The 24,267-nt window shown below is 43.0% G+C and overlaps 1 protein-coding gene across 2 annotated transcripts in view; it reads right to left on the minus strand.

The window, feature by feature from the left end:
- Positions 1–24,267, minus strand: part of chrm2a (cholinergic receptor, muscarinic 2a) — an 84,551-nt gene that overhangs the window by 37,293 nt on the left and 22,991 nt on the right. For both annotated transcript variants that reach the window (XM_017484640.3, XM_017484638.3), the window contains exon 2: positions 10,925–11,023. The gene's annotated coding sequence lies outside the window, so the exon portion shown is untranslated. The remainder of the gene's footprint in view (positions 1–10,924; positions 11,024–24,267) is intronic.

Raw genomic sequence — 24,267 nt, forward strand, 5'->3', positions numbered from 1 at the left:
TAAGTATCAGAAAGCCAGATTGTAATTTGTAAGGAACTACAGAGATGAGCCACAAAAAGTTCTGAAACCAAGATGAACCTCTACAAAAGCGATGGAAAGACCAAAGTGTGGGGAAAGAAAGGATCCAAACACATACAAGGTCATCTGTGAAACATGGTGGAGGTAGAGTTTACTGCTTCTGGAACATTCTCATTCATCTTTATTGATGACGTAACTCATGATGGAGCAGCAGAATGAATTCAGACGTTTACAGGAACATTTGGTCTCCCAATTTACAGAGAAACGCGTCCGAATTAATCAGTAAGACAACGACCTAAAACACACTGCCAGCTCAACAAACGACTTCATGAAGGTTTTAGACTGGCCAAGTTAATCAATCAGCAGACCTTAACGCGGTTGACCGAGCGGCATTCCACCTCCTGAAGAAGAGACTCAAGGGTGAAACCTCCCAAACCCAAACAAACAACACCTGAAGGAAGCCTGGAAAAGCAACACAAAAGAAGAAACCAACAGTTGTGATGTCGATGAGTCACAGGCGCGATGCAGTTATTGCAAGCAAAAGATACGCAAGCGTTATTTACTTTCATTTACTGGAAGACCGTCTGTTCCTATACTTTTGCTCACCTTAAAATTGGGTTCTAAGTTGTTTAACACAGCGAGTATGTAAATATGAGGAAATGAAAGCTGAAATTCAGGTCTAGCGTCTCATGTCCATCTGAAACCTAGCCGTCTTCAGCGTATAGCGAAAACAATAGCCTTGTTGTTCCAGTACTTTAAGAGGGGAATGCATTCGCGTAATTTGGTGTGAGTCTAATACAGTGGTGAGCGAAAGTTTGCGAACCCTTTAGAATTTTCTGATTGAAGATTTGCGACTCTAATTTCACCTTGAAATGAAAACTTTTGCTACTCACGGATGTGTAATATCGGATCATTTTCCTCAATAAATAACTTGTCCTCGGAGGTACATGCAGTTTCAGAACACCTCTATATCCACCCGCTCAACGTGATACGAGACAGCGACACTACCTGCTCTCCTTTAAACAGAGCTAGCTAGCTAGCTAAGATTAGGTAACTACTTCATGCGCTCTTTATTATAAGCTAATGCGCAGGCACTTCTGCTGGATCAGACAATCACAAGGGCTGACGATAGCTAAAAGGCAAGCTTTGACTGAAAACACAAGGCTCCTTTACTAGGACCTAAAAATGTGACAATCGACTTGCAACCGGATTGTCAAGAGAACCGGCAAAATTTCAAAACCTTACATCCAGCAGCTTTAAATCTTGTGAAAAAATACAGCGAGTGCTTCATTTGAACTGCATAAGCCTTTAATGGCAGTTTAAACTCTCTTGACGTTGGGTTTAGTGTGTTTGATTTGTTTGTTTGTGTACACCCTCATCTCCTGCTGAGTAGTTTAATGAGGGATGTGCTCTCTGTCTCTCTCTGAGGCTTTGTGCAGCCTCTAGAACCATCAGAGCTGCTTAAGAGCATCAGTGTGTGAGCATCATGTGCTGAGGGCTGTCAATCACACATCATTGACTGCCAGACAGGCAGCTCTCCCATCCACCACTCACAAACGTCTCAGTATTGCCTTTGTCTCTCTCCTCCTATTATACCAGGAGCAGACTGAAGCCGATTTAAAACGGAATAAACGATGTATCTGCCCCAGATTCATTTCTGTGAGGTTGTTGCACAGTTCGGGTGTATGGCAGAGGTTCCAAAACGTTTAACTCCACTAAACTAAACCAGCACCGTGTCTCAAATTGCATACTTATGCACTATTTTCGACCGTTATCGAGTACTAACACTAAGCTCGCGTTCCTGTTATAGGTAGTGTTTGAATTTGTCCGGATTTTCTAGACCGGCAAATACTTTTGAACGTGAGGTCGGAGTTGTAGAGTTGATTCTCAAACGATGAGAGTCTGCAACAAAACAAATCAGCAGTGAATAGATAGGAGTGTGGCACGGAATGGCCCAGGCGCATTCTTTCATATTTTCCCCCCTCTCCTCGCCCAAACTCCTCTCGTTTTCTCCAGCAACGGGGCTCGACACAGCTTTAGAGATTGCTGTGAAGTTACACAGAAAGTCAGTCAGGTTTGTTTGTCGCTTGTTTATTTCACCGCCACATAACTACAGCCTGTTTCCCCAGCATGCTCTATTTGCTCAGGGCTGCTAGACCTCCTAGCAGGTAGCCATTAATATTTCAGAACAAGGTTGTTTGGGTTCAGTGGGGACGTCATTAAATGGAGAGGGAAAATGTGATGAATGAAAAACTGGTCACTGGGCCACCAACGCGGTAAAGCACACGGAGGCGGCCGAGGCAAACGCGACACAGTTGGCGTTTTTGCGTGATCGAACAGGGTGTGAGAAGAACTATGGGTTAATCTCTGATGTTGAGTATAAGCGATATTAGGAGTACATGTGTAATGTGCAAATAGCATTAAAGAGCCTGAAATCTCACGAGGCAGCGGGACACGGCGCGTGCTTAGAAATCGCTGGCTGACAAAATCAGGGTGGGAATATTGCTTGGTCGGTGAGAGAGAGAGAGAGAGAGGAAATGACATTACTGCATCTGGCTGTGGCGTGGTATTATGATTATTATCATATATATTAGTGTGCTCTGGGATATGGCTGTGAGGTGGCAGTGATGGAGCTGGGGCTGGATTAATCGACCCATGTCATGCCGCTGTGGCGCTCCACGATGCTGTGCAATGGCTGATAAACAGGCACTGGGGACTTTAGCGTACAGAGATGGAGGGCGTTCGGAGTGGGCACGACTCCAGCCTGCATTTGGAAGCCAGGTAAAAGCACCTCACAGCTGGCAAACAGTGCGCCAGCCCTCACCTGACCTTGTGCAGTGGCTATATATCATTTCGTTTTGATTTGTTTCGGGGAGCTCTGTAAAACCTTCCCTGATAGATCACACACGTTTTATCTCCATTTGTTTATGTACAGTACCGTAAATAGAATTTTCTACGAAGCTGTCTCTTCCTGTATGAACGATATACAAAGAATGCTTCGCAAAACCCTCTCTCTTCTCATCTCTTGTCTTCCGTCCTACCGTGTTTATCCCATCCTCCTTTGATTCCTTCCTTCCCTTCCGTAACCACTGGACTAAAATCGCAAAAGGTAGAGAAGTTATATTCCTAGAAGATGTTAACAAAGGTGCTAGAAAGACGATTAATCCTTCCAGTCTAGCGACTTGACAGGAGGACAAGCACAGATAATAGAACAAATAATGGAATCGGTTTTTGAATCGTATATGGACATTTTTATAGGTGGGTTTTTTTTTTTTTTTTTGGTCTGCCCAAGGCCGTTTGTCTCTCAGGTTTCATTTCTTATACTTAAAAGACTGCACTTGACTGGATTTATGAAACAAAGTGACTTTCTACTATAAGTCCTATTCATGCCATAACAATCGACCTGGTTAACAAAGTCAAATCACACTCACCATTACAGCAACTATGTGAAGACTGAAATTATATTACAGTTGTGTCAGGACCCTAAACATCCCTGAATCTTTCTGTTCAGAAGAGAAAACAGAGCTGCCGTACGCCCTGTGCCGCACTCTGCTAGGCGACAGAGAACGGAAAACAGATGCCATGTCAAGGGCTAGATGTAATTTGCAATTATCTAGGAGGTTCTGATGTTATGATTTAGGTTTCGCCCCTAGTAGGAACATGATCTAAAGCTGCTATCAGGCCTGTCACTTAAATTATGCTTATAGCAGATACATTATGCTAGGGAGGAGAGCGAGAGGAACGAGACAAGCCTAATTTAAAAACATTTCTACTCCTACACTCTCATGCAATCAGCTTCAATGACACACACACACACACACACACACACACAATTACATTAAAATGTACAAGCAGCTGTTTAAATACTTATGTTGGAGGACATATAAGTGTCCCAAATAGATAGTGAGTTCCACAGTTTCAAGAGCTGTGCTGCATGATATACAATTCCTTTAAAGGATGTGGAAATGAACTGAACAATCGTTCAGGCGTCAGGACGACTTAATCGCTCAAGCTCACTTGCCATAAGATGTGTTTAATAGAGGTCAAAACAATTTGCAGCGAATATGGACTCATCTGAGTGAAACACAATGCAGTGCCACTGGGTATATTGATCACATCACGGCTCCGGTGATGTAGGTGTTCCTCCGAATCGGCTCGGCTGAGTTTAGCGTGGCTGTTCGGATTGGCTCAGCTTGGTCTTGGTGTAAATATTAGACTGGAGCGTGTTTACAGTGAATATTGATCGATTTGATGATTTACTGACAGACTTGATTATTTCTTAATGAGTTCCCCATGCTAAAAACACGAGGAACGGTCGATACTGAGGATGGATTATATCTGTCAGGTTTATGATAATTATAATATAATAAGTTCATGTTATTGTGCCCTGTGATGGACTGGCACCCTGTCCAGGGTGTACCCCGCCTTGTGCCCGATGCTCCCTGGGATAGGCTCCAGGTTCCCCGTGACCCGGAAAAGGATAAGTGGTATAGAAGATGGATGGATGGATGGAAGTTCATGTTATGGATCATATATAAGACCACGATCAGCAGTGAACTGGAATGACACTTATGTGACACCTATGAAAACCTAGGACGAGTCAGTTTTTGTTACAGCTAAGTTTAGTTTTTGTTACAGCTTCGTTCAGATAAGTGACACAGCAAACAGCGTACACTGATCAGCCATAACATTAAATCCACATGATTAATATTGTGTAGGTCGCCCTTGTGCCACCAAAACAGCTCTGATCCATCGAGGCATGGACTCTACAAGACCTGTGGAGTCTGGCACCGAGACGTTAGCAGCAGATCCTTTAAGTCCTGTAATTTGCGAGGTGGGGTCTCCGTGGATCGGACTTGTTTGTCCAGAACATCCCACAGACGCTGGATCGGATTGAGATCTGGGGGATTTGGAGGCTGAGTTAACACCTTGAACTCTTTGTCATGTTCCTCAAACCGTTCCTGAACAGTTTCTGCACTGTGTCAGGGAGCGTTATCCTGCTGAAAGAGGCCACTGTCGTTAGGGAATACCGTTGCTATGAAGTGGTGTACTTGGTCTGCAACAATGTTTAGGTAGGTGGTACATGAATGCCAGGTCCCAAGGTTTCCCAGCAGAACATTCCCCAGAGCATCACACCGCCTCCACCAGCTCGCCTTCTTCCCATAGTGCATCCTGGGATGAACGTCTTCCCCAGATGAACACGCACCTGGCCGTCCACATGATGTAAAAGAAAATATGATTCATCAGGCCAGGCCGTCTTCTTCCATTGCTCATGGTCCAGTTCTTATGCTCACATGCCCGTTGTAGGAGCTTTCGGGGGTGGACAGGGGTCAGCCTGGCGCTCTGATCGGTCTGCACTGTGTGTTCTGACTCCTTTCTATCATAACCAGCATTAAATTTTAATCTGTGGGATTGGACCAGACGGGCTAGCCTTCTCTCCACGCACCCATGACCCAATCTTCACCGGTCGTCCTTCCTTGGACCACTTTTGTCAGGTACTAACCACTGCATATATCCCACAAGACCTGCCATTTTGGAGACGCTCTGACCCAGTCGTCTAATTTGGCCCTTATCAATCAAAGTCGCTCAGATCGTGCTTCCAACACATCGACTCTGATGACTGACTGTTCACTTGCTGCCTAATATATCCCACACCTTGACAGGTGCCATTGTAATGGGGTAATCAATGTTATTCACTTCGCCTGTCAGCGTGTTTAATGTCATGGCTCACAGGGTGTATACTGTTACTTGATTTCTAAAGAATTTGGCATGAGATGTGGTTGGGAAATGATGTTAACCCTATATATCCACAACAACCCAGGAGAAGAAGAGGAGAAGTTTCCTGAGCCTGGTAAGTCTAATCATATTTCACCAAAAGCACAAACCTTATACAGTGGGTTATGCTTAATGTGTTTAAAAAAGAGGTCGAATTATTTCATATAGTGAATTCGTCTTAATCAAACCGCGTGGTGGCAGTGGATACGGTACATTGGTTAAAATGAATCGGTTCAGAACGTGACATACAGCGTGTACAGTAATACAGCATACGCTTGTGATGGGATGTCGATACTCATAGTATAGAAGGTGCCGCAAACAAGTCGCATGCATGAACCGTTCCATAGACGTCTTCGTCCCTTCACGTGCACCGACACCAAGTCGAAAAAAAAAGATCTCTGTGTTGTTTAAAAATGCAAATGTGGCAGATGTTGCACTCCTAGAACATTAAGTGATAAACCACCCAGCTGCCTCAATTCACTTACCCAAAGTCATTTTTTACAAGATTTCTGAGGATAAACAATAAGCCACAAACTGCCAAATGAGCAGCATGGCAAAGAAATATATCTTAGGAAGTAAAACTGTCTTTATCATACTTTAATTCGACTAATATATCTCTTTAGAATGTTTAAAAAAATTCTTCAGCAATTTTTTTTACAGATTTTTGGAACTCATTTGTAGAAAGAACCAAAATAATCTCCCAATAATATCATAATACAAAATGTGCTTGAAATGCGTCGGGAAATAGCCTTACTCGTCTTATCACAATGAGGAACGTTAGAAAACTTTCCCTTTATTCGGGAGATTCTCGCTTGCTAAGCCGACATTTTCCGTAGTGAGATTGATTCAACGCGGCTTGCGAAGATTAATGCACTTACACTCATGTAACATCAGGCAATAATCCATCTCAGACCTCCTGAAGTGATGTGATTGATCTTCTTTAAAGTTGTTTTAGACACACCACGCACACGTTTACAGCCATTCGTATATAATCCTGTTATTTAAGAAGCATGAATGAGCACAGATCGCGTCCGTGGGGGCGATCATTTATTTATTTATTGATTGATTGATTGATTGATTGATATTTTTCGAGGCAGGGGGTTAACAAGGTTAGGCTTTTGTAACGTTTTTGTCCTCCGAAAATCCGGCGTGCGGCTCTTAAAAAGGGTCGTCGGTTTGTGATGAGTTTAGACGAGGAAAAGTCGAGACGGTTTGTGAGCTCTTTCCTAGTTACAGTAAGATGGTGGTGAGGGGAAACTCATTCCCATGGGACGCTCCAGTGGATCTCATCTTGGGACAGATTTTTTTTTTTTTTTTTTTTTTACCCCAAACGTTGGCTGGGGCTTTGTATCGGCGTTCGGGTTGGTCATCTACTGAGTGGCTTTAAAAAAAAAATTCAACTTATACCAGTAATTAATTAAAATATGCCACGAAAGTTTGGGTTTACAGATGGCATGTGTTCAGAGGCATTAAAGCAGGTCAGCATTGCACGGACATAATGAAGGACAGTCAGAGTCAACAGTGCGTGTGTGTGTGTGTGTGTGTGAGAGAGTGAGAGAGAGAGAGAATAGATGAGGCAGAGTAGTGCGCCAGTGCACATCCACTTTCCTCTGTGTTCCTTAAGGCCTTCAGGCTCATTAGTAAAGTTGCTACATTTCTTCCTAAATCCTGTAGCCATAAGATTTGCTAATGTGATTAGCTGCATCTCAAGCAGCTGCAGTGAATGCATAATTATTGCTCTGCAGTGAAAAGTAGTCTGTGTAAAAGTGTATGTGGGAGTGTGTGTGTGTGTAGAAAGAGAGAGACGGTAAGAGTTATGACATGACATCAGAGGACACGACAAACGATACCTTTTTTCATCACTGTGACATCCGGATTAAAATACGAAAGCTCATCAGATGACGACGACAAGGAAGAAGGGACGCCGAGTTCACCGCACGCACCTTCAACCGGAATCACTGCGAGCTAGCGATCCGAAAGGTATCGCTATCAGCGAGTGTGGCTCCTTCGGGATCGAGTTCCGTCCACAGAGCAAAAATATCGTTGAAATAAGATGTCAGTTATGTGTACGGTTATAGCGAATATCGGCACGGCTGTGATTACCTGCGGCGTCGAACCGACAGCCTCATCACAGCGGTGGCGACATTCAATATTCCTTATAAGAACCTGCATTCCTGCTAGTGTGATATTATAATGTCACATCCGATAACTGTGCATTCTGCTAAAATACATCTGTGTATGATTTTGTGTACGACACATTATTTGGCTATATATATATTTGGACAACAAATCTGTGTGCTATCATGGTAAGGGACCATTTCACTCTTTAGTAATGCTCAGCTGTCAAAAAAAATGATATTTTTTCCCGAAGCTGGGTGGCCAGGGCCTAGAATCTGAGCACGAACTGAATTATCCTTGAATGTGATGTGACACTACACATTAATATCTCTCTCTTGTAGACTCTACTCCCCACTGCCCCAACCTCGAGAGCGTGTGCTCCCGCTGTCATCCCACCTTTGAGGAACGACTTTTACTTTCTCTCATTTCTCACACTGACATTTTATTGGCTCTCGTGCTGGTTATGGTTTTATCCTCGTTTAAGGCGGTATATACCAGACGGATGTTTATCACTCCTGACAGGAAAGACTACAGAGTAAATTATAACCAACGTTCACAAAAACGTTATGCAGGATGTGGACTGGTCCTGCTGGCCACCCCTTTCAGGAATGTGTCTCTAACGTGTATGGAATTAATACTTTGGAATAAATCTTTTTTTTTTAACGGGGATTGTATTGATGTTGGTCAGTAAGATCTGTAAACAAATAAGAGCAAATCTAGGAACAATAGCATCACTAATGCTCGTAAGTATAAATATACAGAATGGTATGAAGTACTGGCTCGGGCCACCTTAAGTATGTTAACGTCCGTCAGTATGTGGTGTTCTCCAGCTGCTTTAAGTACTACAGAGCATCTCATCCTAAGGAAGTATTAATTCAGGTATCAGTGCATTACTATTGACGTCCTGTTACCCAAGCGTTACCCGAAATTCTACCACAAGCGTACGTTACAACGCAGCGTATCGATCGTACACTTTAAACGTATTTTAAGAGGTGGTCGAGCCCACCTCTACCACTATGCTGTCTGAACAACTTCTGTATATTTACTGTATACATTCAATCATTTCCTATCAATACAACTTCGCCAGGCTCAGGAAACGTCTCCTTTTCTCTGCAGACACGAGCGGGCTTGCAAGTCGCGTTGGTAATGCAGTACATGAACGCAGTCAAGTCTCCGTATTCTCAACAGCCCGAAGAATTTACAGCCTAACAGCTTGGAAATCCTCGCATTAACGTACCGTGATGAGACGTGACTTGCAAGCCTGATTGTGTTTGCAGAGAAGAGACACTTCGTGAACTTGGGAAGTCTAACCGCATGCCCTGAAAAGCACAAACTTTGTGCGCGAACTTTATGTTGAAAAAAAAAAAAAAGCATGTCAAATGATTTATTATATGATATCATTCTTATTCGAATAGAGTAATGCTAGAGGTGGGTGTGGTTAAATTACACTGGTAAGGAATGTCTCATGGAGAGCGCTCGAGTCTACCAGAACGTTCCTATTCAATGTATAGAACATTTCATAACGGTTTCATGACAGTAATGCCGAGTTGCTGATAGGTAGTCGAATTGAGCCTTTCTATTCAATGGCGTCTGATGAAACCTGTGAACTCTGGGCAGTCGTACAGAAAGCACCACTGATACAAACAGATGGATAGTGAATAAAACGAGTTATTACAGGTGACTGTGTGGATGATGTTGCCTGAGGTCCTGACCACTGTAACCATGCATCTGCCAGAACAGAAAATATCTTAAGGACGTATGTGTTACTAGTCTCATGTTTTATTAAACATGGTGTTGAGTTTTCTGCGCTGTAGGGAGGAGAGGCTGACCTTTAACTCAGCAACTGCTGTTGAGGGATTCGAAGGTTGTATGGGAATCTATAAAGCTTAATTTACACTTTCTTCTCTTATTTATTTATTTATTTATTTACTTGTTTATACCTCCTTTTTCATTCTGCCATGGATCATATGCAACATAAGCGGCAAAGCTCGTCTGACGTCTAGTTATTCCGACTGAATTATAAATGATAATTCTTCTTATGGCGCAACGGAAAACAAACAAACAATCGGGAACACAAAACGTGGGCTATGATCTCGGTAGGCTTGTTTTAGGCTTTACTGTAGAGGTGAATTATAGATGGTCGTAAACTGCAGTGCATCTGGAGCCTGCTTCAGGGAGACACTCGCTTTCTTATAGGTTGTGCAGGAAAGCGACGGAGATGACGGAGATGTGGGGGAAAAAGAGGGAGGGGAGGGAAGAGGGGGAAGAGAGGGTGACAGATCTGTGCTTTCTATATCTCCCCTACAGCAGGGAAAACTGAAGCTTATCATGGAGAGCGTCATCCATCTATCAGCCTGTTCTTCATCCGCCTTTGGAGGATCACGCCCATAGACACCCACTCAAAAAGAAAAAAAAAACATCCCCCCTCCATACTGTTCACTGACAGGACATCTTTCTCCTCTGCCTCTGTCTGTTAGTCTATTTCGGTTAGTCATGTGAGTGTGTATCTTCAACGTAGCAAATGTCCCCACATGGACTGGAATCGGTTTCAAAGGCGTCCACCGTCCGCTAGTCAGTCCAATATTAGGAAAGGTCTACTTGTCCTTGATGAAAGCAAAACATAGGAACATAGCATAGCAAAGCAAACACCAAATGCCGACTCTCTAGGACGAGTCAAAAAGTAAAAAATAAAGGAAAATCCATTTGGTGTCACTAAACGAGCCAACATCAGTATCTTTCATTTGGTGTGTGTGTGTGTGTGTCTGGGTGAAAACTGCTGATTGATTCCAGAGCAGCCGAGCACAGAATGCCGTTGGGAATAGCACTCAAAACAGGATATTAGTCGGGTAAAATACAAGCTGGTGTAATACATACAAAGCACCCGATTGAAACGCAGCATTTATACTGACTAGTTAACTTCCACCGCCATCACTACCAGCATCTCCACCACTCCCACCACGTCCTCATCCACCCCGTGAGTGTTTTCCCCGTCCCCCTTCCAGCCATTTCTCACCTGGAAACCCTGCTTCCTGCTGGAAAGCTCTCCTTGTGATTGGCGGACTCGTTCTCAAATAACCAGAATTCTCCTGGGCGGGAAGGCAATCGAGTGTATCTGCAGGTGAAAAGGAAAGAGGCGGGGGTCATGTTACTTTCACACACATTCGTGCACAGACCGATCGACAAAACCAAAAGGGTGCACGTTTATATATGAGGCTCATCATGGCTAATGTCTCGGTGCTACTGTATCTTTAGAATTTCGATCAATTTTTGATGACGACGACGATGATGAAGACGTCTAAATCAGCAGCAGCCGCTCGTTGATTTGAAGTCACGCTAAACTGTCGAGAGAAGAGGATGAAAACAGCGTGTTTGTGTGCGGGTGTGTAAATAGACTGTGAGGTCTCAGCAGAGACCGAGAGAGACCCGCTGCTCTCGTTTACAGGCCCCAGAGAGAGCGTGTTAGAATGAGAATGAGTTAGAATTCTGCTTAAAGGAGGAAGATACTCTAAATTATTTAGTGCGCGTTGATGTATTTAGCTCTTTCTGGGGACCAAGTGTACTTACAACCCCAATTCTGAAAACGTTGGGGCATGCTAATAAAAACAAAGAGGAGTGATTTGTAAATGTTCTTTGACTTGGATTTCAATAAAAAAACAGTATTTGATGTTTTACCTAATCAATTGCATAGTTTTTTGAAGGTAAATGTTTACTTTGAAATTGAAACGGGAGAAATTTACGACTAATAGCGTGTGAGAAGTTGAAATAAGAAGTTGATGTGAAACAGGTGTCTAATCATCGTATATAAGGAGCCTCCAAAAAAAGGTCTAGAAGAGCAAGGATGGGTCGAGGCTCGACAATCTGCCAACAGAAGAGTCAGAGAATAATCCAACACTTTCCCCAAAGACAAATCGGTAGGATTTTGGGCATTTCATCCGGTCAAATCTTGGTAAGTAAAGGGCAGGGCCAAAAACCACTTTGGAATATGCGTGATCTCCGATCCCTCAGACGTCACTGTCTGAGGAATAGGAGATCCATGAGTCTGTAATGGAGATCCTGACATGGGCTCGGGAATACTTTGGTAAACCGTTGCCAGTCGACACCATTCACCGCTGCATCCACAGGGTTTACTATGCAAAGCATACATCAACACTGTCCAGAAGCTCCGCCCACTTCTCTGGGCTTGGTCTCATCTGAGATGGACAGTAGCATAGTGGAATAGTGTTCCTTTTCAAAGGGAACTCAACGTTGTGTGAGTTTCACTCTGTGGGAAGTGCTCTCTCACGCGTTACTGGTATCTTAAGTTTGTGTGAAATCACGCCTATTCCGCTTGCTAAACGTAACCACCTGCTGTCTCCATCACCCAAAAGGTGTTATTAAAAGAAAAGGTGATGTTACACAGTGGTAAACAGTCGACCAACTTTCCTGGACTGTGTTACAGTCATCAGATTTGAAATGTAAAACATCAAATGATGTGTTAATAATGTGTTTTCGGTATAGTACAGCGTGAACTGAATTTTCAAATGACTCTTTTTGTTTCTTTGTTTGTTTGTTTTGCATTTTCCTTACTTATCCCAAATCTTTGGGAAATGGGATCGTATAAAAACAGGAATCTGTGACAGTTTTGATCTTGTGCCAACATTTGGCAGGCTCGTATGAATAGCTGCAAAAAGCAAGATTCTATTTCAAGTTAATCAAAGACCCAATAGGCTTTATTTCAGATATTGGAATTAAAGTTGGGGTTAGTGGTGAGGTGTACACACTGTAGAAGTGAAAGAAAATACCCTACAAGGAAACTCTTAGGCGTAATTTTAATACAAGACTGAAAATGACTTCTCAGTAGGCCGTATATGTGTTCGGCCATGGCTGAGTGCCATCTGCATGGCCGTCACACTGCTCCTCATCTTTTTTCATGACAGTCTGGAGCGTCTCTCAGCACAGGTGAGAAGATTTTTTTTTTCCCTCCGTTTCATTTGTCTCTCTTACTTCTCATTTCCTCAATTTTCCTCATTCCTTCCTCGCCTCCTCGCTAGCTTTGTCATGCCTCCTCATGCTCTGCAGCTCCTGAAGATCCTACAGTAAGAGGAAAATGTGGAAAATTTTGACAGTGTGGAGTCAAAAACTTTTCACATTTTCACAGATTTGGGCGCCGAAGTTAAGGGTTGCTTGCAGTAAAACACGGACACATAGAACCGCCAAAACACCCGTGTGTGTGTGTGTGTGTGTGTGTGGATGTGTGTGTGAAATGCATTATTGAGTGTAGTGAGATAAAACCAGACTCTGTGATCAGCGTTCTTGAGCTCCATCATCACGATTGTCGACCATCTCATGATGAAGCACTTCATGTTTACACACACACACACACACACACACACACACACACAAGGAAGGAATTATTGTTGTTTTTTAATACCCCCACACATTCCTATTCCCTTTTAATAAAAAGGCATGCAGTGTCAAAAAATACAATTCAGTATCCTGTCATTACTTCATAGCTTCCCTTCTGAGGCGCATACTATCACTCCACAGACATCTACTTCTTTCTCTCAGAACAGGAGAATATCTGACTGAAAATGAAGAAATAAGGAGATTTCCACGTGTTAATTAAAGGGTTGTCTGGGACTGCAATGCAATTAAGAAGTCCTGATTTGATACGTTTATCACATTCATATCAGTCTGAATATTAACACCTCACATAACTCAGTATTGACCCAGATCCTGAGCTCTTATAATAACCTGTGTGTTACACTTCTAGCCTGAAGGAGGTGCTCTTTTGATTGTATGGTAAAACATTTGCCTAATAAATCTAGATTCACTTCTTTAGATGCATTTAATCACTGCACTACGCTTGTGATTTGCTTTTAAATAATACATTTCAGGACCAATTTGCAGCATGAGTTCATCCAGTCAGCAGAGCTCTGGATTATAAGGAAAACCCATCAAGTCAAATTTGACAATTTTTTTTTTTTATAATTTGTTTCACTTGAACTTGTGTCACTGATGCATATCTGTATACTTGAGCTTTTGCATCTGCCTACTATATATTCAGAACGGCAGTTTTATACTGTAAATTATTATATAGTGTAAAACTTTTCAATTACAACTACAATTTTATTACAGCGCATACATATAGGACACGAAATGTAAAAAGATTCATTATCTTTACTCGCTGACCTTTTTTTTGAACATTTGAAGACATTTTGACACTTTTCAATATTGAAAATTAATAGTTTTAAGTTTCAGTGTAAATATTAAATGTAAACACGAATATTTAATATATACGTTATGACGTCGGATTTGAGGTACGCGCCCAAAACAGGAAGAACGCTCCTCATGCGACTGCCGCTGGGGTGCTGAAAGGACAGTTCCCTTTCAGCACTCCTAGTGTTTTGGACAGGATCAGCACGGGGCTGAAAGGCGCTGCGGTCCAAACCACACACGGTTGGTGATTACTAATTGCAGGACCGGCTCTCTACCATCCAGGAGAGAGCGACAATATAAAAGGGCATGCCGTGAGGAGCAAGATGAGTGGTCTCCTGTTGAAAAAATGGCTAACTTTGTGTCTCTTTATCCATTTACAGCAGATGCTGCCGATGAGGGTGACAACGCTCCCCAGCTGCCCAGTGTCCCTGCTCCCTCTGTGGATGCTTTCCCCTTTTTTCGGAGGGCCGCCGTGATGCTGCACAACTCTCTCCTCATGACCCTTCGCAGCTGGGAAGAGGGACCACCAGCCCACTATTGACACTCCCTGTACTCCTTTCACACCTTTACTTGAGGTTACCCTTTTCTATTTTTTTTTTTGTGTAAATACTGTAAATAAACCCGGCACTAATTCCCCTCTCTGTGTCTGTGCTCTGCCTGCCGCTACTGCAAGGTTTGCTACAACATATAAATGTTAAATATAAATGTAAATACTGTAATATATTGTTTGTGCTTATGCACTGAAAATAAGTTCCGAGTATTCAGTGTTCTTGCAGTCTTTCAGTAGGGTGCTGGAAGGTGCCCCCTCAGGAGACTTGCTGGGGGAGTTTAATGCTCACGTGGGTAACAACATCAAACCTGGAGCGGGCGGCCCGCATGATCTGAACCAGCATGGTGTTCAGTTATTGGATTTCTGTGCTAATGACGGTTTATCCATAATGAATACCACGTTTGAACATAAGGGTGTTCATAAGTATACTTGGTATCAGGGCACCCTAGGATGCAGTTCGATTATCGACAATGTGGTTGTTTCATCGGACTTGCAACCATATGTTCTGGACACTCGGGCGAAGAGAGGAGTTACGCAGTTAACTGATCACTACCTCATGGTTAGCTGGATCAGATGGCAGAGGAAGATGCCACAGACAGACCTGGTAAGCACAAGTATGTACAGATAGTGAGGGATTGCTGGGAGCATTTGGCAGAGGCCCCTGTCTAGGAGATCTTCAACAATCACTGGCAGCAGAGCTTCTCCTGCTTTCCAAGGGAGGCTGGAGACATTGAACTGGAATGGGCGATGTTCCACACCTCCAATGCTGAGATGGCTGAACAGAGCTGTGGCTGTAAGGTTGCCGGTGCCATGGGGACTATCAAGTCCCCAAACCTGTTGGTGGACACAGGGGTTAAAGGTAGCCATCAGGCTGAAGAAGGAGGCCTTTGAGTTTTGTTAGCTTGTGTGACTCCAGAAGCAGCTGACAGATACTGGCGGGCCAAGTGGAGTGTGGCAATGGCAGTGGCAGAAACAAAAACTCTGATATGGGAGGATTTCGGTAAGTTTATGGAAAATTACTTTATTTTGACCTTTAAAGAGATTCTGGCAAAATGTCAAGAGACTCAGGAGGGGGAAGCAGGACCTTGCCTATGCCTTGCCTTGCCCAGTTGACCTCAACTCTGGACATGGTGGAAGGAGTAGTTTGAGGACCATCTGAATCTTTCTGTTGAGGAAGTAGAGTTGGAGAACCCTTGTTCATCACTAGGGCTGAGGTCACTGACGCAGTTAAGCAACTTCTTAGTGGCAGGATGTGGATAAGTTTCACCCTGAGTTCCTGAAGGCTCTTGTTGTTGTTGGGATCTCCTGGCTGACATGCCTTTTTTAACATTGCGTGAAGGTCGGGGACAGTACGTCTGGATTGGCAGACTGGGGTGGTGGTCCCTATCTTTAAGAAGGCAGATCAGAGGATGTGTTCCAAATTTAGGGCGATCACAGGAGGAGCAATTTGGATTCTGTCCTGGCTGTGGAAAAATTGGCCAGCTCTTTACCCTCAAAAAGATTATCGAGGGTTTGTGGACTTAGAAAAGGCATTTGACCACACCTCATGGGATCCTGTGGATGGTGCTTTGGGAGTATGGGGTGCAGAACCTGTTGTTACAGGACACTAAGTCCTGTAACAACCGGAGCAAGAGTCTGTTCCATATCACCAGCGTCAGGTCAGACTTGTTCCTGGTGCGCATTGGGCTCCACCAGGGCTTCCCTTTGTCACCGATTCTGTCTTTCTGACTTTTATGGACAGAATTTATAAGTGCAGCCAAGGGGCAGAGAGGTTCTGGTTTGGTGACCTCAGGATCGCATATTTGTTATCTGCAGAGGATGTGGTCCTGTTGGCTTCATCGAACATTGACCTCCAGCATGCTCTGGGGCTGTTTGTAGCTGAGTATGGAGCGGCCAAGATGAGGGTCAGCACCTCCAAATCTAGAAGGTAGAGAAGAGTGAGAAACTGACAGATGGATCAGTGCAGCATCAGCAGTTATGTGGACACTGTACCGGTCTGTCATGGTGAACAGAGAGTTGAGCCAAAAGGCAAAGCTATCATATTACCAGTCAAGCTACATCCCAACCCTCATCTATGGTCACAAGCTTTAGGTAGTGACTAAAAAAATGAGGTCACGCATACACATGGCAGAAATGAGCTTATTTCACAGGGTGGCTAGGCTCAGCCTTAGAGATAGCATTTTGGACATTCGGTGGGAGCTGAAAGTAGTGTCGCTGCTCCTCTGCATCGAAAGGAGCCCGTTGAGATGGTTCGGGCATCTGGCTTGGATGCTTCCTGGACGGCTCTCTGGGAAGGTATGTCGAATGGGGAGAAGATCCTGGTGCAGACCAAGGATTAGATGGAGAGATTTTTATCTCTTCTCTGGTCTGCGAGCACCTGGGTATCCATATGGAGGAAGTGTCTAGAGAAAGAGAGAGGTCTGGGCATCTCTGCTTAGACTGCTGCCCCTGTGACCCAGACACAAATAAGTGGAACAAAATGGATGGATGGATATAAATGTAATTTTTAAATACGAATGTAAATCTTAAATGTAAATCTAGAACTTAAATGTTTCGTTCATATGCTAATTGGCCTCGCCCATGCATCATGGGACAAAAACAGTGCTGGTAGTTTTGCCAAGTTACACAATTTGGTACTAGATTAGGAACAAGGTTGTCCTGACAGGTATGGAACCTGATGTGTTCTTCTGCTGTTGTAGCTCATCCGTCTCAAGGTTTGATGTGTTGTGCGTTCTAAGATGTGTTTCTCACCACAGTTGTCACGAGTAATTACTTGAGTTGTTATAGACTTCCTAGCAGCTCAGACCAGTCTGGTCATTCCTCTGATCTCTCTCATCTACAAGGTGTTTCAGCCTGCAGACCCTCCACAGATGTTTTTTGTTTCATTTTTTGTATAACTGCACAGCCTGGACAGGAGTTCCATTCGAATACTTACTTTTTCCTATCTCATACAAAGGGACTGGCATAGCAGACACTCCACATAATCTAAAACTAAATGTTAAACAGACAAAGAAAAACATATAACTGTCGATGTGGTGAATTTTTTGTGGTTGTTACATTGTAACATTTATGAAAGGAGTCCACACTTGGTCACTTGGTAACAGTTACGGTTTCCCAGGACAGGAAAGTCTTCAGCCCAGAGGAGTTTGAGCTTGTCCGTATCTCTTTTCCGGTTTTGTTTTTTGCTTTTTTTTTAAATACATAAGTTTATATCAGACTGTTTGTGTGCATTCAGTCACTTATTGTGTTTTCCATATAGATTAAACTTCCACCATATAATGAAAATGTCAGATTTATTTAAAAATCGTTCTTTGTGTTGAGTGCTAGTAATTAATTTAAAATAGAATGGGTTTTCTTCCAAAGACGGTGGAACATTCTCTTAACAAGTCCATTAAAACACTCCAGTGGTTCCATTAAAATAAACAAATAAATAAATAAACCGGTACAAGAACGTGTGAGAATGTGTGGATGTGTACACCGACATGAGAGGCAACACACACTGATGCGCTGTTGTTTCATGTTAGGAGTTGCTAGGACACAGGAATGTTTGTTGTTGTATTAGATTATACAGTGTGGAGGAGCTCTATTGAAGATGAGAGAGCAGGCTGTCAAATCTAAGAGCTCAAGAGCTTTCCTTTCATCCCCATTCAAACTTTGAACTGGAGTCTGGGTCAAACCAGTGGCTCTGGTAATCTGAATAATGCCAAATGGAGCACACACAATGACTATTTCCAGTGCAATGGCCTGTACACAAGAAAAAGCCTTGACATTTAAAAACTAATTAAAGGGGAGATTGAAATGATCTTACAGAGGTCGGCAGCTCATTACAAATAGAAAGTATCCCTCTCGTTTTTTCCACACAAAATGCAAATATGTGATGCTATGCGAACACACCCTGAAGCCCTGCAACTCTGCAGAACTTCAATCCATCAAATATAAGATGCTCAACAGAGAACACATTACAATAAAGTAAGACTGATGCAGATTTTACATTATATATATACATATATATATATATATATATATAGAGAGAGAGAGAGAGGGAGAGAGAGAGAGTCACTTTCTTTTCTTGTGCTGATGTAATATTGTAAGTAAGTACGCACGTAAAGAACACAGTTCATTTTACACTCTGCCCGTCCTTCAGGATTAGCGCTGGTGTGAGTGCCACTCTGGGAGTTGTGAAAACAAGTTTGCACATTTAATACGCCGCAAATTCACTTTCTCTCACACTAATGTCACCTTCACTCACCTTCCATCTAGCAAGCTACGACCATGATGTGTGTTTTGAGAGTGCTCTCTTAATGACTCATTGGCTCTCTTATCTCTCACGACAGCACTTTTTTTTTTTTTGCCTATAACATATCCCACATACAGTATATCATAATTCGAGTCAATATAATGCCTTTGGTAAGCTTATTCTTCATTCACTGAACTCTAGAGAAACGTGTTAGTTGTCCTCCTCCGTGTTGTTCTTTGAGAGAGAAATGATGAAATATAAATACTAGGCATCCCACTTAAGGCCTAATGAACGAAAGATAATAAGGGTAAATGCTGTACTTGCCTCCTACTTGTCTCCACAAAGCCAAATGGGCTTTTTCCCTCTTGCTATTACTCTGTCTAGGGCTTTCAACCATCAACAATACATAGAAAAACCGTGTCAACCTTATTTGCAGTGAGAAGGCTAACCTTTGCATTCATAAGGTATGCCAATTCACAGGCCTGCTGATTATCATTATTTTTGCTGAAAAGACTGACCTAGACAAGACATGTTCAGTCACTGGCTGAGCTATCGTTGAACACAGCCATTGAGGATATGCGCCTGAAATGTGAACAGGCAAAAATAAACTCAGAGAAGTGTACTGTAAATATTAGTTTAGATCCGTTTACAATGTTAGATCTGTTTCAAATCAAAAAGGAAAACGCTTCAAATCCAATTGTGCTATTGAAAATCCCAGTCATTATTTGTCGTCTTGCTGTATTGCAACATCAAACTCATATATATTACGGTCTGAAGAAATAAAATTAAATATTTAGATGTCGTCAGAATAAAAAATAAAAATTAAATAAAAATGATAAAACTAAACTGCACAATTTATACAAATCCCCCCCCCCTTCTTTTAACAATCTAAATTACGACGACTTTTCAAGAGCTCACAGTAAATATGTTGACCTGCGTTTGTTTTAAACCCACCTGCGTCCCAATTATATGCGTACACAATAAAATATCTCTGCCTTTTGTGGAGGTCTCACAGCTAAACTGTTCAGATCAGATCAGTCCTGCTGTCATGAAGATCACTGAACTTCCTGGGAAGCTTTGAGATAAAGTTGATAAGAGGAAAAAAAAAGTTTGGGAAGGTTGTTAAAGCATCAACGAAGCTTTGAACCTTCTTAGGAGCACTGTATAATCCGTTATAACACAGTGGACAAAAATATGGTACAAACCAGACACTAGCAAGACTGGGTGCCTGGGCAGGAAGAGCAGTCTTGAGAGTCCAGCTATGGCACTGAAGGGGTTCCAGAGCTCAGGGCTGAAACTGGAGAACCTGTGCAGACCTCAACAACATCAGCAGCTCCTCACAGATCCGAGTGGACTTTACTTTATGTGTTCTTTCATAGTCTGATAACCCGTTCCCTCCTCCTGTGCTCCACTGACAAAAAAAAACCTCATTTAATTTACTTAACCAAAAATGACCTTGACATAATCGTCCCCTTACCTGGAATGAAGTAAATCAGTAGATCATAGACAGATGGTATTTGGCCATGATTTTGCTGTCTGAGACAAAAATCACACATTATAAATGACTCATTTGGTCATGATTTGAGACCATTGGTCTTAGAAGGCATGATGTGACATGCTCACCAGGAGGTGATTTAGTGCCATTATATGTATGCACAGCTATTTATTCTGTATATATTTATAAACATTTCTAAAAAAAAATAGTTAGAGTGAAATGATGGAAGCTCGGAAAGGTGAAAAAAAAATCCCAAGAGTAACAACAAAGAGTGCATCTCCTAGAAAATTGCCTGTGCGTATGTGTGTAAGTGAGTGTGTGTGTGTGTGTGAGTGTACATGCTGCTATTTGTTAAGACACTTGTCCACACCTGCGTTTCCATCAGGACATCAATGAGAAGAACATATCACTGCGAAGTCCTCAATCATGCTCCTCTCACAGAAATCAATACCACGTTAGCACACACATACAGTCATACACGCTTCACTTTCAGTGAAGATGTTTCAATTGATCCAAGAAAAATCGTGGGCAATAAAGCTCTCTAGAAAACACTGAGGAAGTGAAATGGAGGTAGAAATGGACTAAAGTGAGCATCCACTGTAACTCTAGATATTTGTGGCTCAGATCAATATCGGTTCTCAGTAATATTAAAAAAAAAACTACACACGTGTAATGTAATGCTCTGTGATGCTGTACTGCGCTTCGTGGTTGTAAAGTGTGGTTATCCGAGTTACTGTAGCCTCTTCCTGTAGCATTTTCATCTCTATGAGGCAGAACAGTTTCAGCTGCATAAGCGCAACTCAAGTTTGAATTTGATCATAGGCTGTTTGATCACATGATGCCTACTGTATGTGAGTTTGATTTATGCATTTTTACATGGACTGCAAGTTGAAAATGTCCAACTATGTTACACAATATTTCAGAAGGAATCTGTAGAGGACCCAATGGACGATGATTAATGTTGTTAAAGTGCTATGTTTTCAGGATTTCCCCTATTATCAGTAAAGCTAAACCATGGCATGTAACACATGGTGAATCATCTGATGTAAATGATGGTGACTCATTCTGAAGGTCTAAAAATATGCTAAACACTGCATACAGTTGTGCATACCCAGTGGCTATATGATGTTGAGCTCCATCGTTTCTAACAATTTACACCGATCATCGTGTTCAATGCTAGCTCTTAATGCATCGTGTTACCTTCTTTGCACCTTTTGTAATAGTCGTGTACGAGTCCCTCAGTCGTCCCTCGGTGTGAAAAGATGGATCTCGACATCATTTAGCTACTTTTGGAAAGGGGTCAAATATGCAGAAGATGCTGGGAAAGTAAAGAATGTGCAGGACCTGGAGGATTTTTCTGAAGAACAGTGGACAGGACAAACGAGGCACTCGTGAAGAACTACAGTATCACAAAACAAAAAACAGTCGTGGATCATCCAGGTAACGACACACGGTATTAAATATAAAGGATAGGTAAAATTGTGAACGGGGTAATTTTTAAAAAATATAAATTCTGCTATTACCTTGTCTTGTGGACTGTATGTAAACATCTGTTATGTGAAATAGTTTATTCCGGACGGGACTAAATTAAAAACAACATGGGATTTTTAGGATCAATCTTATTTTGTTAACAGTATTAATGATTTAGCAGATTCTGCAAGGGGTGTGCAAACTTTTGGGCACAAGTGTACATCACAACCATTATGATTGCATAGTGTTCTGTGCTCTGTGTGAGGGGAAATCTCTGATAGATCCCCCCACCAAAGGTGCTTCTCCTGAAGCACCTTACAAAACTCCCCCTGTAGTGTTCTGGGCCCTCTAGGCAGAATGTTGACACCGAGTACAAGGACTTGAGGCAGGCATTGTCTATGATGTGGTCCTATCCCAAAGGAGCTTGGGAGCAGACTTGGCTCATTCAGGCAGAAAGTAGGCGGTGGGTTGGCAACAGGCTCGCTGGGGTCAGATGGCTGGGCTAGGACATGAGTGTTATGGTTCTTAGGCTGAATCCAGGCTTGGAACGTCATGTCTTTGGTGGAGAATGGAGGCAGAAAGACATCTTCAGTGGACCAGGATGGCAGAGCGACATCCTCAGTGGAACAGGGAAGCTGAGCATCGTTCTTCGTCGATTCCGCAGGCATGACTGATTGGTTGTGTCAGCAGACTCAGATGTGAGCATAACTTGGTTGACCTTGTCAGAATCGGGAACATGGCTTGAGAGGCCGTCTTGTCGACCTTAGACATGAACATGGCTCTTCGACCACAGACAGGAACGTGGCTGACCTCCAACTGGAGCTCAGCTGTTGTGACCACCTCGTGGGTCTCTGGCTGATGTTCTGGAGATGAGGTCACCATGTTGACCTCTGGCTGTGGTTCTGGAGATGACACCATCTCTTGGGACTCAGGCTGGAGCTCTGGAGATGAGGTCACCACGTTGACCTCTGGCTAGAGCTCTGCAGGTGAGACCACCTCGTTGCTCTCAAGCTGGAGATCAGCTCATGCTCAGTTGTGGAGCCGTTTGTGGATACGCCAGCCGCCTTTGAAACATGCCTGTGAGCAGATATATGATTTGTGTATCCTGAGTTTAACACAAGCTGGACACTGTAGTTGGGCTTCTTTATGGTGACCATCAATCTTGCATGCCTGTATTACCTCCCTAACCAGTCTGTCGACCTGGAGCTGGACCTGAGCTATGGAGGCCACCCGGTTAGCCTGCTTCCTCTCGTAATACATGGTGAACGGCCTCGAGGTTTTGGCAATCAGGCTGGTTTTCCCCAAAAATCTCTCCAAATCCAACTGAGGGTCTACGTTAAAAAGCACCCTCATGAGACCCAAAAACTCGGCCACGTTTCCCAGGCAATTAGGAGTTCCACCCATCGGCGAGCTGGGCCAGTAAACTGGGACAGCATGAACCCCAGCCACTGCTTCTCCTCTGGCTTGGGGTCCACCAAGCTTGTGAAATAAAGTTGGCATTGGAGAAAAAAATTCCTTCAACGGGCTATCAAAGCCTTGACATGGTGCCGGGGGGCCCATGGGAAACCATTGTGGTAAGTGCACGGAATCAAAAAGATTCCGGCATGACATTCCTTTCGCACTCCTACTGCATCCATCTTGCTGGCGAAGTATTCTGTCATGGTTAGCAAGGAGGAGATGTGCAGTAAAGAGCTTTATTTAGGAAATCAATCAGACAAATCAAAAACGTGAATCAGTAACATGGTCGAAAACAGGCGAAAGGTAGGCGATCGCAAACGGGCATAAGGTAGGTAAGACAAAAGGACAAAACGGAAAGGAGGTACGGCGAAAACACTCACAAAACTTTGCCCCGAACATAGACACATGAGGGAGTGAAATAATAAACGTAATCAAAGGGGAAACATAAACACAAATTAAGAGACAGCAAGCCTTGGGCTTCAGAGTGCACTACATGCTCCAGTGCTCTGCGTGAGGGGAAATCTGACAGTGCTCGGGGGGAGGGTGCTGTTTCAGTTCGATCTCATGCCACGCATAGAAAAAAAAAAGACACAATTAGTACAAAATGAAAAATATCATGCCACCATGCTGGCCCGGTGTCCGCAGCTCAGGAGAGCGGGGTGAGCACCACTGCTGCAAATCAACTGCGACATATCGATTGAGATAACATAGAAAGCAGATTAAACATTGCAGTAGAATATTGTTTGTGTTTGTCTTCGCACAACAAGCATCAAATCTCATGATCATATTACGCTATGGACTAGCTAACTTAATTACCAAACCTGCAAAGCAGTTACATTTACTCTTAATACAATAAACTAATTTGGACATGGTGATGACCCAATTAAGGTAAAATTATTGCACATATCAGTACAATTTTGGTTAAGTGAATATGCCCAGTTAATTCAC

Source organism: Ictalurus punctatus, chromosome 14 (assembly GCF_001660625.3).
Source record: "Ictalurus punctatus breed USDA103 chromosome 14, Coco_2.0, whole genome shotgun sequence".
Lineage (NCBI taxonomy): Eukaryota > Metazoa > Chordata > Actinopteri > Siluriformes > Ictaluridae > Ictalurus > Ictalurus punctatus.